At 48.4% G+C, this 16,291-nt stretch overlaps 2 long non-coding RNA genes across 2 annotated transcripts in view; one reads left to right on the forward strand and one right to left on the reverse strand.

The window, feature by feature from the left end:
* Positions 1-16,291, reverse strand: part of LOC135392900 (uncharacterized) — a 31,854-nt gene that overhangs the window by 2,248 nt on the left and 13,315 nt on the right. The window lies entirely within an intron of this gene.
* On the forward strand, positions 8,117-14,277 carry LOC135392898 (uncharacterized). Its single transcript, XR_010422290.1, has 3 exons — positions 8,117-12,078; positions 12,322-12,430; positions 14,207-14,277. It is a non-coding gene; the product is annotated as an uncharacterized LOC135392898 (long non-coding RNA).

Here is a 16,291-nt window from a genome sequence, read left to right on the forward strand (position 1 = left end):
AAAAACAAAAGGAAGGAGTGCCAGGAGACTGATTTTCATAACCGATTTATAAGCCCGGACGCGCCGCTTCTTTATGCTCTGGAGCTAGCCTCCACAACGCACCTGCTCTGAAGCGATGCAAACCAAACAACGCGAGAACGCCAAGGTCAACCCTCATTTTCTGTCCCTTACGGATGCCATCCAAGTGCAGCACCACAGAGTTCCCAAGTCTAAATTCAACACTGAACGGCAAGCCCTTCCCCTTCCACACATGATACATCCTATATAACAGCCCGCCATCCCCACAACACCACACCTGTTCTGAGGCTACGCAAAACTAAGAGCGCGAGCGCGCCAAGGTCTGCCCACCTCCCCTGCTCCTTGTCATTCATCCAAGTGCAGCTCCAACCAAACGACCGAGACCCCGACTCCTAAGCCTGAACATAACGGTGAACTGCAAACTCCCCTCTCCCTACCACCCACCGGAAGCAAGGTCACACATACAACTGAAGCCTTCCCGCCACTACCGTTAAGCTCATATTATCACAGGGCACGAGAACAGGTACGCTGAAAATGGGGTACCATATTCCTGTCTACTTGAAATGCATACTTCTATGGGCAGTTGTATGCACCCACCCGCGTCTAATGTCAACCTTACACTCTCAACCGCAGATTTCAACTTGAAAAACCCATCGCAGGGTCTTCACATTCAATATCTCATCTTCGCACATAAGTCAACATCAAACTCAGCATCAAATCACTGCCCGTCACTCAACTTTACTGTCACCATCACATCATTGCTCATAATTCAACATAAAATTCAAATTCATATGACATCATTACCTATCATTCAACATCAAACTCAACATCACATCACATCATTGAATCAATGAACATCAAACTCAACATCACATCATACCATTGAATCATTCAACATCAAACTCAACATCACATCACATCATTGCCCATCATTCAACTTCACTCAACATCACATAACATCATTGCCCATCATTCAACATCAAATCACCAGAGGCATGGCCGAGTGGGCTAAGGCGTCCGCTCATTGGTGGTAACCAAGGTCGTGCTGGAGACTGGGAGGTGCTGGGTTCGAATCTTACCGTCGGCTGTGCTGTCTCAGGTTTTCCCTGGGTTTTCCCAAGACTTTCCAGACGAATGTCGGCACAGTTCCCACTGAAGTCGGCCCAGGACGCATACTAATCCCCCTGTCCCCCACTCCTTCTTGCTGTCCTCTCTCCATCTGTCCACATCTGTACGCCGCTCATAGCCACAGTTGCTTCGCGGCGCTCACAGGGAGTAAAAAAAAATCAACATCACATCATTCTGAGTGATGTGATGGTGAATGATGTCAGTGATGGACATCATGAGTGAATTCGCCGACCTATGAGATGTAGATGTAGACCGCGTAGATGACATGTAAAATCTTAGATATGTGGGACCGGATATCTGTCTAGAACGGCGACATTGTTCAGCGCACGGTAGTTTCCACACGGTCTCCAGTCGCCACGATTCCTTTTGGGGACCATATGCAGGGGGGATGCCCATAGGCGGGAAGACGGGCGAACGATGCCCATCTCTAACATATGGTCCAATTTACACTTGGCTATCTTAAGGCATTCAGGAGGGAGACGTCTTGGTCGAGCATGTACAGGCGTTGGTACGTTCGTCACGATGTGGTGACTGGCGTTGTCACACTCTGCAGCAGGAGATGGTGTAGCACGCAGAACATTAGGAAAGTCTCGCAGAGGAGATGAGAATCGAGGAGATGTCGAACGGAGAAGAAACGTAGGATCGAGTGAGGAGTACGAAGATGAGACTCTGCGGATGCTCAATGTGGTGGAATTGTCCACGAGCCTCTTCCGGCGTACGTCAACGAGGAGATCGAATAACTTAAGAAAATCGGCTCATAGGATAGCATGTGGTAGACTCAGACTCAGTGAATGTTCTCCGTAAGTGTCAATGGCAGAGTCATTGACTGCGCGCAACTCGTATTCTGGAGAGCGCAAATGACGGTTTTGTGGGGTTAGTGGTGCCATATGTTTACGTCAGCGCCAGTGTCCACAAATGGACCTCGTACCGGAGCACTTATCAGCAACGAAGAAGAGACGGCTTCCACATTCCCCGGCAGCACCAGCCCTCGCTCGGGAGTGGCATTTCCCGATCTTGCACAGGGTGGGCGGTAGTTCTGGGCGACATCACCAAACGTACGGTGGTATCAGCAGATGGTACCGTTGATGGCCGGTGAAGCTGAGAGTGTGCCACGGCACCGCGATGGTGTCCGACCGCGCTGGCGTGTTGTACGCTCGAATCCTTGCATATTGTCGACCATGTTTATCAACTCGCCACAGTGCGCTGTAGTTGCTCGACGTTAACAGCAAGAGCCTGTTGAAGAAGTGGGGTGTGTGCCGCCGCGGAGCCTGAACTCGACGCTGCGGCTGCGCCGACCGACGCATATGTTGACTGGACCGAAAGTTCCAAGATGCGGTCAGCGAGACGTGCCTGGTCTTCGAAGTCGATATGGGCGGTTGCTGTAAGCACCATGCGCACTTGCGATAGCAGCCGCTGCAAAAATAAGCTCCCGTAAAATCGTGCTGTCCTCTGTGTTGGAGCAAAGTAGCTGCATCATGCGTCGCAAAAGTTGCGACTACTTCCTGTCACGGAACTCCTCAGCGATCAGGAGCTGTTGAAGGCGTCATTCTGTTTCGACGCTGCTGTCCCTCAAATCAGCTGTTCTTTCACTTTGTCGTGCTCCTTATGCCTATAGGAGGTGGGGTGACACGATGATGTCTCGCACATGCCCGTATTTGGTGGTCTGCATTTCAAATTCCATGTGCACGGAACTGGGCCTTGACTTGGCAAAACCACAGTTCGGTATCAGACGGCAATACAGGTGAAGTATGGTGTTCGAAAGCTGGAGTGTGGGCTACGGTGCCTTCAGCGGGTTCGGTGTCACCAAGCGTGGCGATGTATTGTGGACGAAGGAGCCAACACTACGAAGTAGAAATCAGAAGGAGCTAGGCGAAGTGGAGCGTAATGCAGTTCGACAGGGCGGATGATGATGAGCAGGGAAGAGCGTAGAGAAGGCGCACAAGTTCCAAGTCCGGAGTTACCAATTTGTCGGGAAGTGTACAGGGTTACCAGTTGTAGGATAGAGAATTTGAAGTCACAGAACAAGGACAATTTTTTTACATTATGAGCCGCGTTTATTGTAACGTCCGCTTCCTTTGGAACCCTAGTCTAGACTGTCCCTTCGGAACGCGCAAACCGAGCGGCAGGTCACACCGCGTCCGGGAGCTAGACCACGCATGCCAGGCCACCCCGCGAGTTCGACGAAAACAACCTTACACCTTCGCGGGTTCATGTGATCGGTCTAGTACGAGGTGTGTCTAAGATGTGGGGCCACGAAGTCGGTTTTCGAGAAATAATACAGCGAGTCTGTCGGCTGCTACATATGATCTGTCCATTTATTCTAAGTCTCCCAGGAGCCTGCTCTTCTAGGGCGAGAGCACCTTTGTTAACGTGGTCAGCATTCGTTGACCGTGTCTTATTCGACGGGCTGTATAGTTTGTGGTACTGTTCTTGGCAAGGTTTTTTCTAACATATTGTGACATGCCCAAGCGGTTTTTGCCCTGGGTACCTTATTGCCCAAATGAGAGGTACGATACTTAAAGGGGTTGAGACACCTTCAGAGATATAGTTTATTGCATCATGAAGGCATTGAACTGCACGCCAGAATACAGACAAAAAAGAATCATTCTTCTACGGGTCGTACTTAGCTAGATACAACCCCTCGAGTACACTTCCGAGCAAAGCGCAGACGTCACACACCTCATAGGTGCGCCCACTCCCATTGGCAGCCGTAAGCACGTGATTTCTCGCCCGCTGCCTCACTGGCGGCGGTGAGGTCAGTGATGTCAGAGCCGCATGAGTTTCGGTATCCACGGTGCCCATTTTCTCCGCTTCTATCACTCTCACCGTTGTTAAAGCAGCATGGAAGTGACCCTCAAAATATTTTTAGTTTTTCGCTGTAACGTCTTCTACAACAAATAAAATGAGCTGCTGCGAAAGAACGATGAGTGCAGATAACCCAGACAGCACGCGCAAGGCTCTGTTCCGCACACCTTTAAAGAACCCTCTCCACATCCGAAGAGCGCCGAAGCGAAGCCGAAGACGGCGTGACGTATCACGAGCTACGGCACGTGACCAGTGACGTCCAACGGCACAGCTGAAACATGTGTAAGCGGCGTGTGAGCCGAGATGAAAAGACAAAGAAAAAAGGAACCGAACAGCTTGTACCTCACGCGGGGCTCGTGTCTCTCGCCCGCGACTGCCGTTCTCCGACAGTCTTTTGTAAATTTTATTGCGCAGTGACAATACGCCGCAGATAGGAAATATTTTGCATGGTGACTCCCTGTGGACAGCTGCACAAATGAAGCAGGATCTCGAGTCATGTTAATTATCACTTCCATGCTCCTTTAAACTTTCAATGAAGGTTCACATCGGTGGAAAGAACCGTTTTTATGTTTATGTGGGATAACCTAGGATGACCTGTCACAATTCCTTCAATTATGCTCATTCCGTAAAGCACATTAAGCCCTGACTCAGGCTCAGGGATTTAACCAGGTCCTGGGAATGTCCAAATATCCTCTGGTGAGATCCGTGCGATGTTCCTGAAACGTGGAAGAACTCGGGACAAATCAAGTGTCCTGGAGATGCATGCCATGTCTACGTGCTCTCTGCAATAATCCCTGGGATATCGAATTATCTTTTTCAGGATATTGTACGGGCGTCGCTGGTATATGTGTGGTTTACTGGGTTCTCTCATGACCGCCGTCATATGCAGTCCATAGTGCGTGGCTATTATGTACTGATACTTCATTGTTTTTGTTTACTAACATAGCGAAAAGTAGCTTAGAATTTCATTGAACTCCTTCAGGTGATTTGGCAGCATTGCCCATTGGCGAGCCTGAGGCAACTCCCTCAAGTAGACACCCTGAACATGGCACCTGCTGCCACGCCAACACAAGAACTGCCAAAGACATCTAAGGAAGATGCCAACCTTTCTCTTCATAGACTCTGGAGTATCATATGCAACGAACGTCTGGTTATCTTCGTCTTCCAACGCTACGCGGTAGACGTCCATTCCGTCTGGTGACGTCCTCCAGGAAGCGTTGCGAACTACATTCTCCGGATCACATTTCTGTAAAAAAAAAAAGAAACAAGTACGGCATATGCACAGCATTCATTTCACGTCTAAGGTGACTGCATTTGTGCAACTGAATGGCTCTCTGCAATCACGATCTCAGTGTATATTTGCAGTTTATAGAAATAAGGAAAGGGAGATTCCTGTGAGCTGCCACAAAAATTGCTAGGAATATACCAAATCACCGTTCTGCACGACAAATAAAATAACACCGTGGTTTCTAGCACTGTGGTGGTTCTTCTGTGGTAACTTCTAAAGCAGGGCGCTGTGAGCATTAAAATGAGTCCCACCTCTTTTGGGCCCTTCAGTGGACACATTTTAGAGGATAACTCTGCCGGTCGCCGGTGGCCGGTCGCGGTGAAGCGCAAAATGACGCTCTTTCGGTCCCTTATCCACCAATTAATTACGTCCTTACACGAAGGAATTACACCAATGAATTACGTCTTTTTGCACTTGGTCACGACAAGCCGCGACAAAAATATGTAAATCGAAACCAATTAATTACTGCAACAAATGTCCCGCTCCGGTGGTAGATTTTTCTGTAAAAGGTATCCACTGGAGGTCCCAAGAGGGGTAGTACCCGTTTTATAGCTGACGGCGCCCTGTTTTAAAAGTTATGTTTTTTTTTCACGAAACTCATTTAAATTTTTATTTAAGTAATGAGTCCCTCCCACTCATTCACAATGTGCGCAGCCTGGGGGAAGTATCGGACAAATACTTGTAAGTTCTTCGACTGGTGCACCCGTTCCCGAATTATTTAGGCCGGGTTTTAACTGGAACCCCGTGTAGATATTAGCACGGTCACTCAATAGCGAGGGACCGTGGTACTAGATACGCATATGCATAGCGAATTTCACATTAGTAGACTATACAGGGTGTTTGCTCAAACGTGTCCAGAAATTTTATTTAAAGCGGGCGATAAAAGGGAAATGAACGCTACTTTTCAGCTTACTTGACTAAGAAACAGGTGCTACTAGTGAAGCAGTGTCTGCTTCCTACTCAAGTAGCAGAAAAGTACCATTTGCTTTTCTTTTACCGCTCGCTTTAAATATAATTTCTGGACACGTTAGAGCAAACACCCTTTATGTTTAGAAACGGGTATTTTCATGGAGGGGTTATTTAACCTAGACTTCGTCCACCGTTTCCGACTTATTTCGTTCGTTGATAGTGGGTAGGAGTGCAATAAGAAATTCCCCGTTTTTTTAATGAAATATGTTTCAGAAGTTTAAGAAGTACAAGTAATGGATCATGTTTTAGCACCGATGGTACACTCTAAACCAGGTAACGCATATGTAACGGTTAAGTACCGCTTGGCCAAGAGGTACATTTTAAAAAAAAATGTACCACTTAAATTTGAGAGGTACACGTGTCCTCACATGCGGTACATGCAACGCATATTTAGGCCTACCCGTCGGGGTGGTTCCGCTCCTCTACGATATATTAACAGCCCCAGGAAGCTATGCTGTACGACAAATGTCACAAACAAATACCTTTACTCGAAAATTACATCTCTTTCAGGGGTGATGCTTGTCCATCGCGAGCGTGTATTGTCATGATGAGCAAACGCCGAACACACGAGGCACAACGTATATGGATGAACGCTGACCCCTGCATCTCTCCTTCACCATTGCGGCTGCTCTGTGGTCACGCTTCTTTATCTCTTCCACACCTTTGGATTGCTGTTCTTCCCCAACTTTCGTTTCTTCCGCAGAACGTAACACCAACCACGGAAGACGATTGACTCACCCATATACGACATCGTCTGGACGTAACCTAGGAGAAACGATGTAAAAAAATCCAACAAACGAAATAGCTTGCCTGAGAAATATGCCTACTTGCTTGTGTAATCCAGGTATAAAGTGCAGTCTAGGCTTCTCTAATTTACGCATCAACGTTCGTGCATGGAGCGCAAATTTCGTTGTCGCCGTTCCGCAGTTGTTGTGTCCAGCCTGCCGGTGAACAGGACCACTGGGAATCAGAGCGAAGATGAACGAAAATGCGTCGTGCGGACGAATAATTCATAGATATAATACACTCAGACTCCGATCTTGAAAGCGTCGAACGAGTTTCTTCAAAGACCGAGCAGACTCGTCCTCGCTCCCCGACGTTTCAAACCATAGGTGGGGAGTAACGCGTTACGTTCGAGTAATGAAATATGGTAGCGCATTACATTTGGTAGAAAAATAACGAGTAACGTAACGTGATTACATGTTTAATAACTACCGCGTAGCGGCGTTATGCGTGTTCGGGAACATTGCTTCATCGTCTAAACTTGAAAGCTTGAGCAAGGACCGTGCTTGCAGAATCCGGGAAAATCCCCGATTTTTTCTATTCATCTTCAACAATGACAAGAAGGTCACATCGATACCCACGAAGAACGCAAAAGAAGGGTTATTGACCTACCCTGGTTGAGATATCACCTATGTTTACCACTTGTTTTTTACTCCCTCTGGTATTTTTCGGACGAATGGGGCAAAAGCGGTAAAAAAAAAAGCCTCTACCCTCTCAACAAGTAACAAAGTACCAAGGGATTGGCCTTTTATCTCACTGTGTGAGCAAAAAAACTCCGATGAGGAGCTCCTCTGTGATCACAATACCAGTAATATATACTGTAATACGAGCCCTGAAAGCACTCGTAGTCGTCAGCTAAGCTGCCACCTGGTCATATTGCGTGGTTTGCTATTGCGTAGGCGTCACCTGTGAGTGCCATCGAGCGCTACAGGTTTTGCTAAGACTGGGATTTCCGCACTAATTTTTGAATGGAGCACGCTAAAAGATTTTTATATATATGTAAAGTTAGTCTGTAATTACTGATTAAAACATTTCTTTTGAAAGCGATGCAAAATGAAAAGAGCCATTCAGTTTGTGGGGCGAAGTAGAGGAAGAAGTTTGGACGTTGGGGGACGACGAGGAAGTGAGAGACTTGGGGGTAAAAAGGAGAACGACGAGGGGTTTGGGTGGTCAGTGTGGACGTGAAGCGGAGAAGAAAAGACACTGTAAAGATGTAAGTAATTAAAACAGCGGTTAAGTATATCTTGTGTTTGCATTTGTGCCTCGCCTTCCACTGGGATCGAATGGACGGGCTTTGCCCCCGAGAGTGGGAATAGGCTCCCACAAATGGCGCCCAGATGTGGGGTTCGAGCTCGTTCGTTCGATGACGTGGGAGACGCAGCGCGTTTGATCTGCTGTTGTTCTATTTTGACGTTTGAAATTTTTTGTTCATTGTGATACCGCTGGATTGTTCTGCTTGGATCATTTTGTGTTTTCATTTTTCCGGCGTATCTGGTTTTGTCAGGGCAGCACTTTTGCTGCTCGTTTTGTTTGAGTATTCTAGTTGTGTCCGGTATTCGAGCCCATACAGCTGATGGACCGTACGCCTTCACGCGGGTACAACCTCCGGAGCGGAGCGAAGACCCCGGTACCCCAACGGTCCCACTCGGAGGAGCGGCCGGTACACGTCGCCCCGGCGCCTACGGAGCCTAGAGGACCGGCCGACGATGAGAAGGCACCTGCCGTGCCTCCATCCCAAGGTACGTCGACTGCGGTATCTGCAGTGCCACAGTCAGACACCACAGCAACGGCAGAGCTTCTGTCACGTATGGCAGAGCTGTGCTCGTTGATGACGCGACGCCTTGATGCCGGGTTGGTTTCGCCGCCGCAGGCACAAGCGCCCGTCCGACTGACAATCCCTATTCCTACCTTCTCAGGGTGTACCGATAGAAAGTCAGTCGCAGACTTCTTGGATGACCTTACCGCCTATCAGGCTGGTATGGGAATCTCAGATGAGGTCTTGATCCTACGCATCCTGCAGGTTGCTTTGGTAGGAGACGCCGCCCGCTGACTTCGACTGCAGTCGAGGTTCACGTCCTTGCAGGACTTCAAGCAGCGGTTTAAAAACGAATACCTTCCCCCGGATTACGAATATCGTATCCTGGAGGAGCTGCACAAACGTACTCAGCATCCAGAGGAGACGTTGGCAGAATTCGTTCGGGCCCTGCAAGAGCTGTACAGCAGAGCAGAACCAACTGCAACAGAGCAGCAGCGAGTAGCACGGGCTATCCGTCAGTGCCACCCCCGCTTCCGGCCCTACCTTCGAACCCATCGCTTTGATAGTCTTGAAGCGTTGGCGCAGGAGGCTCGTACCATACAGGGCGACCTCCTCGCCGAACTCGAATATCGGCCCCCGCCGCCGCCTGAATGGGCGTTAGAACCACGCTGTGCGTGGTCAGAGGGAGCAGCCTCGGTCGAACGCCTACCTGCAGTGGGACAGGATGAGCACCACCGCAATCCTTATGCAGAGCCATCCCGCCGAGCAATTGATCCCTTCCGTCATGGACAGAGGGCGATCCCTGCAGGAACGAGCCATGACAGACCCGTCCTGCCGAATTATAGTGGTCAACCCGGCAACACAGCTGGCGAAACTACCGACAGGCAGCGGGAACGGCAGCGCCTGCCGCGCTCGCAGCCGCCAAGGTCCGCCGGCTGTTGGAATTGCGGCAGCCCCGAACATTTCCGTCGGGACTGTCCGCACCGAGGGCCGAATACCCGTAATGTGCCAACGGGAAACGGCCGCAGCCGACGTCCATGAACGATAGCTTAACGACGTCGGCTATCTGCCGAAAGAGCGAACGAACTGTCGCTAGCAGCGGCCTTGATCATGCAAAAGCTGGCTCTGCAAGCAGCAAGACAACCAAAGGAGACGCATTAGCTCCTTTTGCTCTCTCTGTTCGGAATGGCCATTCAGGACAGAGAATCAAATATCGCAGTTCGCATTTTGGGCAGAAATTACATCGCCCTTATCGATACGGGAGCTACACTCTCTCTCATCGGCGACTGTGTTTACGAGCACTGCCTGCAAAGACAAGTAGTTCTGCAGACTACTGAGGTCACCCTTCGTCTTGCTTCCAATGACGTCATTCCAGCACAATCTGCAGTTGTGCTCTGGCTCCGTTTCGATGGGAGACGGCGAAAGCAGCGCTTCGTTCACCTTCCTGTGGCAGTGCCCGTTATCCTGGGCAGGGATTTCATCATCCGGCACAAGTTGGCACTGGACCTGCCCAATGGAGGATACGTATACCACGGTTCGACGGTTCTTCTCCTTCGCCACGGCAGCGGACGATTGCACAGCACAGCAAGCTGCAACAGTCTCCACCGAACCGTCTGCACTCCCGACTGTCTTGGCGTCATTCCATGGTCCTGAGGAGGAGCGCCGTCAGCTTCAACAAGTATTGCGGCAGTACGACGGTATCTTTACGGAAAAACCCGGTAAGACGTCTCTGTTACAGCATAGCATAGACACGGGTAACGCTAGGCCCTGGCGTTGTAATCCAAGACCTTTGAGCGTACATAAGCGTGCTTTGTTAGACGCTGCTCTAGAATAAATGCTCCAAACCGGTGCAGTTCAGAGATCCCAGAGCCCTTGGGCGTTTCCTGTCGTCCTGGCTCCGAAACGTGATGGTACGGCAAGGTTATGCGTCGACTATCGTCGACTTAACGCAGTAACTGTAAGGCACTCTTATCCCTTCCCGTCCATCGAATCAATCATGTATTCCCTGGGCAACGCTGCGGTGTTTTCAACGCTTGATTGTAACAGAGGGTTCTTGCAGATCCACGTTGCCCCGGAGGATGTCCCGAAGACAGCCTTTACCTGTCATAGGGGTCTGTTCGAGTTCGTACGGATGCCTTTCGGTCTGTCTAACTCACCAGCCAGTTTCGAGCGGTTGATGGACACCGTATTAGGAGATGCGAAGTACAATTTCGCGATGGCGTACATGGATGATGTCGTAGTGTTTTCCAGAAATTTTCAGGAACACTTGGAACACCTGTCAATCGTCCTTGCAAGGATGAAACAGGCGGGGCTAACCATTAACCCCGCAAGGTACAGCTGGCATCGCCTAGGATCAGCCTTCTCGGCCTCGTGGTGGACGGAGGCACCGTCAGTCCTAGCGATGACAAGCTAAAGGCGATCATGGAGTTTCCGGTTCCCGGTAACGTAAAAGCCTTGCAGCGTTTTCTAGGTATGGTTGGTTTTTACCGACAATTCATTCCTAATTGTGCTCAGTTAGCGCAGCCGCTTAACCAGTTGTTGCGCAAAGACACACGCTGGCATTGGGGAGAACAGCAGAAACAATCCTTCCGAGCTCTATCTCATGCAATCGCTAATACGGCCAGGCTATATTTGCCCGACCTAAATAAACCGTTTGTTGTGCAAACAGATGCTAGCGATTATGGTGTTGGCGCAGTTCTCTTGCAGGAGCATGACGCTATTCTCTGTCCAGTGGCTTTTGCAAGTCGCACGCTGAATCCGGCAGAACGGAACTATTCCGTCACGGAAAAGGAGTGCCTGGCGATCATCTTCGCTCTCAGGAAGTTTGATCTCTACCTGGATGGCAGCACTTTCACCGTCCAGACTGACCACCAGGCACTCTCATGGCTGCAGCGGCTCCACAACCCAGCTGAACGTCTCGCCAGGTGGGCCCTGAAGCTATAAGGCTACTCCTTCAACGTGGAGTACAGGCGGGGCTTCACGAACGTGGTAGCGGACGCACTATCCCGTGCGCCTCTACCGGAGGGGGAAGAGGTAGGCACCGAGGCGCCTTCTCAACTCCTGGCAGCAGCACAAGTGGCACGGGACGGATCCTCGTCCTGGGGCACGGTCGTGAGCAGAGAGGAGCTCCTAGACGCTCAGAAAGCGGACGGCCTTTGTCAGCGGGTGTCTCAATGGTTAGCTGAGCAGGTCTCGGCAGACACCGGAACGTCTGACGGACGGCATGACTCCTATCTGCTGGGCGAGGATGGCATCCTGTTCAGGTACATGCCCCAGGCGGATGACGACGACGGTACATCCCCATTCAGAGTCGTGGTGCCACGGAAGCTGCGTAAGTCTTTCATACGTTACTTTCATGACTCGGCCTTGGCAGGTCACACCAGTGGCAGGAAAACTTACTTGTGCGATATGCCAGAGAGCAAAACCTCGTGGCGGTTCTTAGGCGGTTCTTAGACTGTTCGTAGTTAATATTTTTGCTGAATTGTTCAGCATTCCGACAGTTAAAGGGAACGTTGACCAAATGAACACGTATTTACGTGCCTAATATTCACACTGGTGATTTGGAACTCCACAGCGCTCAACTGGATCCGTGCTCCTTTGCTCCGGATGGTTGTCATATTGAAAACCAACTAGACAAAATCGGAAATGGAAAGAATCCAAGAACCCCTCCGAATGCTTGAAACGTGAGTCACATTAGTCGTAATACCCTCTACTAAAAAGAACGACGTCTCTTCTGACCTGTTCATTGCGTGTTTTGCGCTCGATTGTAGTGAATGTTTAGAAAAGCGCATACTTCCCGTATTTTTCCTGCAATGACTACGAAAGTTACGTGTCTTGCGATTTTTCCTGTTGAAGTATTCCATGAGACCTTAGAAGACACAAAATATTCATTGAAATTTAATGGTTTGATTATCTACAAAACAAAACAATCGAACAAAAACACAGAAACGCGAAATAGGAGCGAAAATTGCGAAACTTCCGGCCTGTGTATACCAGCACCGACTACAGCATGACAACCGGTATTTGCGACGCTGTGTGGAGCATGGCTTCCTCTATACGCAAAAGAAAACCGCGCAATTCCGGGTGCTTTCTGTGAGACACAGCTGCCGATCACGTCGGCACGGTTTTCGCCAGCGCTGCGAGCTTTGCTCGCGTCTAGCACCCGCCAGATTGAGAGCTAGGAAGAAACGTTTCTTGGTATGTCGTTTTGCGCTATTAGGGACTGATAAGCAATTTTCGGAAAAATTTGCGATAGTTTTCTTAGGGAAGATCAGGTCCTCTGGATCGTTTCGCGTGTTGCCTTCTTCTCAATGATAAGGTTGCTTTTAATAGAGTGTCACTATATCGGGAACCCATACAGTTGAACACCAATCATTCAGGAAAGTTTTGAACCCTTTCAAGTTTTTGAATGAATGTAAGTCCGTGAGGGTCCCATACTGTACGGGCATAATCTAAAATCGGCCTGACCACTGTAATATAAGAATCGCGTTTAGCCTCGAAATTATCCTGCCTTATGTTGCGAAAACGAAATGAAGCATTTTTATAGCTTTCGCTGAAACATAGTTTACGTGTGAGATCCATCTGATGTCATTTCTAAAAATAACACCTAGATACTTGTACTCCGAAACTATTTCTTGGTTGGAAGAGCACAACTTATAACAGAACGGATTCTTACTCATTTTTCTTGTAACATTCATTGGTTTGCATTTATTGTTTAAGTCCATACCATGCTTGTTACACCAAGAAACAACGCTACTTATGTCCAAAACTTAGAGGGCATTCCAAAGGTGTCCAGGGCGTCCACTTGTCCGAGCATGACACACACCGAGAGGCTACTTAACCGCGAAAAATAGCGTTGCGTCACTACACCGCTCTCCCGCTGAAGGTACATCCTGTTGTCTAGCATATGCAGGGAACAGACTGAGGGTATGCAGTGGTTGAACGACAGCGGCTTTGAGGACGTTTTCTCGCAATAGCACATGGAACACAAAATTTGTAATAGATGCCATAGGAGCAAGTTTCGATTACGATAACTACTTTGCGTGAGCAATGCCCGCGAATATAAGTCAGTAACAGGAGAGCATGCTGGCAATTGAAAAAAAAAAAAAAAGACGGATCTATAGTTTCCCGAAATGGTGGATTCAATTTTAAGCAACTGAAATGGTGGTTTACAAGATGGTGGTTTACATGATTACAAGAAGTATCCTTACAAAGATATGTTCGCAACTACTTCTTTATATAATTATATAAGGAATAAAATAAACTATACCAGATGTTTTTCTATTATTTGGCACGTTAAATAGATTGCAAAATATCAGTATATTTTGTATTCTTTGAGCGTCTGAGTTACTGTTAGAAATATGCCGAATTTTTGTGAAAGACACACTACCTCGTGTCGAAAAAAAAAGTGAGTTCGACACCATCAATGCGCCCCTTGCGAATGTCTTCTCCCCGAACAGGTGACGGTGGAGACAAATCGGTGGGACAGGAAGAGAGGAGAGGACAGGGCGAAGTAGTCGACGGAAAAAAGGGTTGTTGTCACAATAAAGTTGTTGTTGTCACTCTCCCGGACTACTTTTTTCCCATAATAAGCAGGACTACTTCTAAAACGCCCAGCACTTAGTGCTGTTGACTCCCCCTTTGTGTGAATCAAGGTTCTCCTCACCCCCCCCCCCCCCCCCCTCCAACAAAGTGGACATTGGGTCACAGTCGTGGTGCAAGTAGTTTTCTTGAAAGGGCATCTAGCTTGAACAGAGAACTAGAGTGCAGGTCAGCTGTTGTATATTCAATGTAAGTATGATTCCCCTCAGCCTAAAGGTAAGCACACACAGCTACTAATAAAAATACGCCAGACGAGCCTGGTGTCGTCCTGTCTGTTTTGTATGTGTGTGTGTTCTCCCTCAGGCTCCAGGAAATGATACAGCGGCATCTAGCTGTTGGCGTTATCTCATATCAGGTTGTTGATGTAGGTGTCGGCAACAGCTATATGGGGATGTAGGTATCATTTCATTGAGCCTTAAAGGTCCTAGACTATAAACCGCTAATGTAGGCTACTTTCTGGTATGGTTGTCGGGAAATATGGCTATTTGGCCAGTTTTGGGCTACTTCATTGTTTTAAGGATCGCATGAGGAGCTAGTCGTCAGTTACTTTCACTTTTCCTCACTTTTCCTATTTGTACAACATTCTTCGATGCCAAGAGCGTAGTCTAGATAGGAATGACACGTTTTCACGAAAGACCAAAGAAGGTCCTCAAAGTGCTCTCTGGTAACCTTGAAAAAGGCTAGCTGGACATTTAGAGGATACAGCAAGATTCTCAATAAACTGTGCATAATCTTGTTGTCATTGGTAACTTTACTTGCACATTCCTTTGCGTCTTCTGCCATTCGCACCGCCGCGGCCTCCCTGATACCGTAGAGTACCTCGTTAGACGAGCTCAGGATCAGGATGTCCCATGACACACTCGAAAACACGCTACAGAAGGTAAATGTCAAGCGCCACACGTCACGTGCGGGATACGGAGAGCTGGCAGATGTTGCGCCCAGGTTTGGTGACCTCAGATATATTCCTTGAGAACTTTAAAAGCGATATTGCATCTCAGTAAAGCAACTAATGCGAAATAAGATGTAAGTAAAGCAATAGAGTTCATTTTCCGCAACGAAATGTCATTTTGCGTTTTTGGCTATTTTTCTTCTTTTTGTAGTTGGCTATTTTCGTGCTACTCTCCTCCTGGGTTTAAAATCTGGTTTAAAATCTGGTAAAACCTTCACATACTTCCCAGTTTACTGTATGCCATGATTCAGCCATGGTTACCAAATGCCAAACCGTAAGCCCACAAAAGCCAGGAGAAAAGTAGCTGAAAAATAACCAACTACAAAAAGAAAAATAGAGAAAATAGCCTCCTGGCTTTTGTGGGTTGGCATCTGGTGACCCTGGCTGTTGCATGAACGACGGTAAAGTGGGACGTATGTGAAGGTCGCATTGCGAAGTGTGGGGATTTCCAGACGTTCACGTACCAGGTGATCGTGATACTGTCGTCGTTGTCGTGAAGTTCTGTGTCTTAACATTAGTCAATCATTATTTTTGTATGTCATTCTACACGCGTCGCTTTTTTTCGGATTTTTGGGTAAAAGGCAGTCTTAGCAAACCGTTGTTAAGCTTAACGTGCCTATAGGAACCAGCTGTAGCCGTTCGTAACTCAGAATAGAGAGTTTTAGTACATCGTATGCTATCACCTCTGCGTACGTAATGGATAACGTTAGTGGTTCTGCAAACTGGGCGAAGCTCTCTCTTTCTGTTATGGGCCTGTGCAGAAACATCAACGCTATCCCATACGTACGCAAAGGCGATAGCTTACGATGTACTACGACTCTAACCTTATTCACTGATTGGTTCCGGTTGATACGGTTCTACGCGAACCCCGCTATCACCGGTTTGCTAAACCTCCCCATGATCTCGGTTATAAAAAAATAAGCGACGCAAAACTTAAACGGAATACGCAGGTAGGTGGGATGGCCCCTTTGAGGTAAGTGCGTGCTCCTCCGGC

Source organism: Ornithodoros turicata, chromosome 4 (genome assembly GCF_037126465.1).
Source record: "Ornithodoros turicata isolate Travis chromosome 4, ASM3712646v1, whole genome shotgun sequence".
NCBI lineage: Eukaryota > Metazoa > Arthropoda > Arachnida > Ixodida > Argasidae > Ornithodoros > Ornithodoros turicata.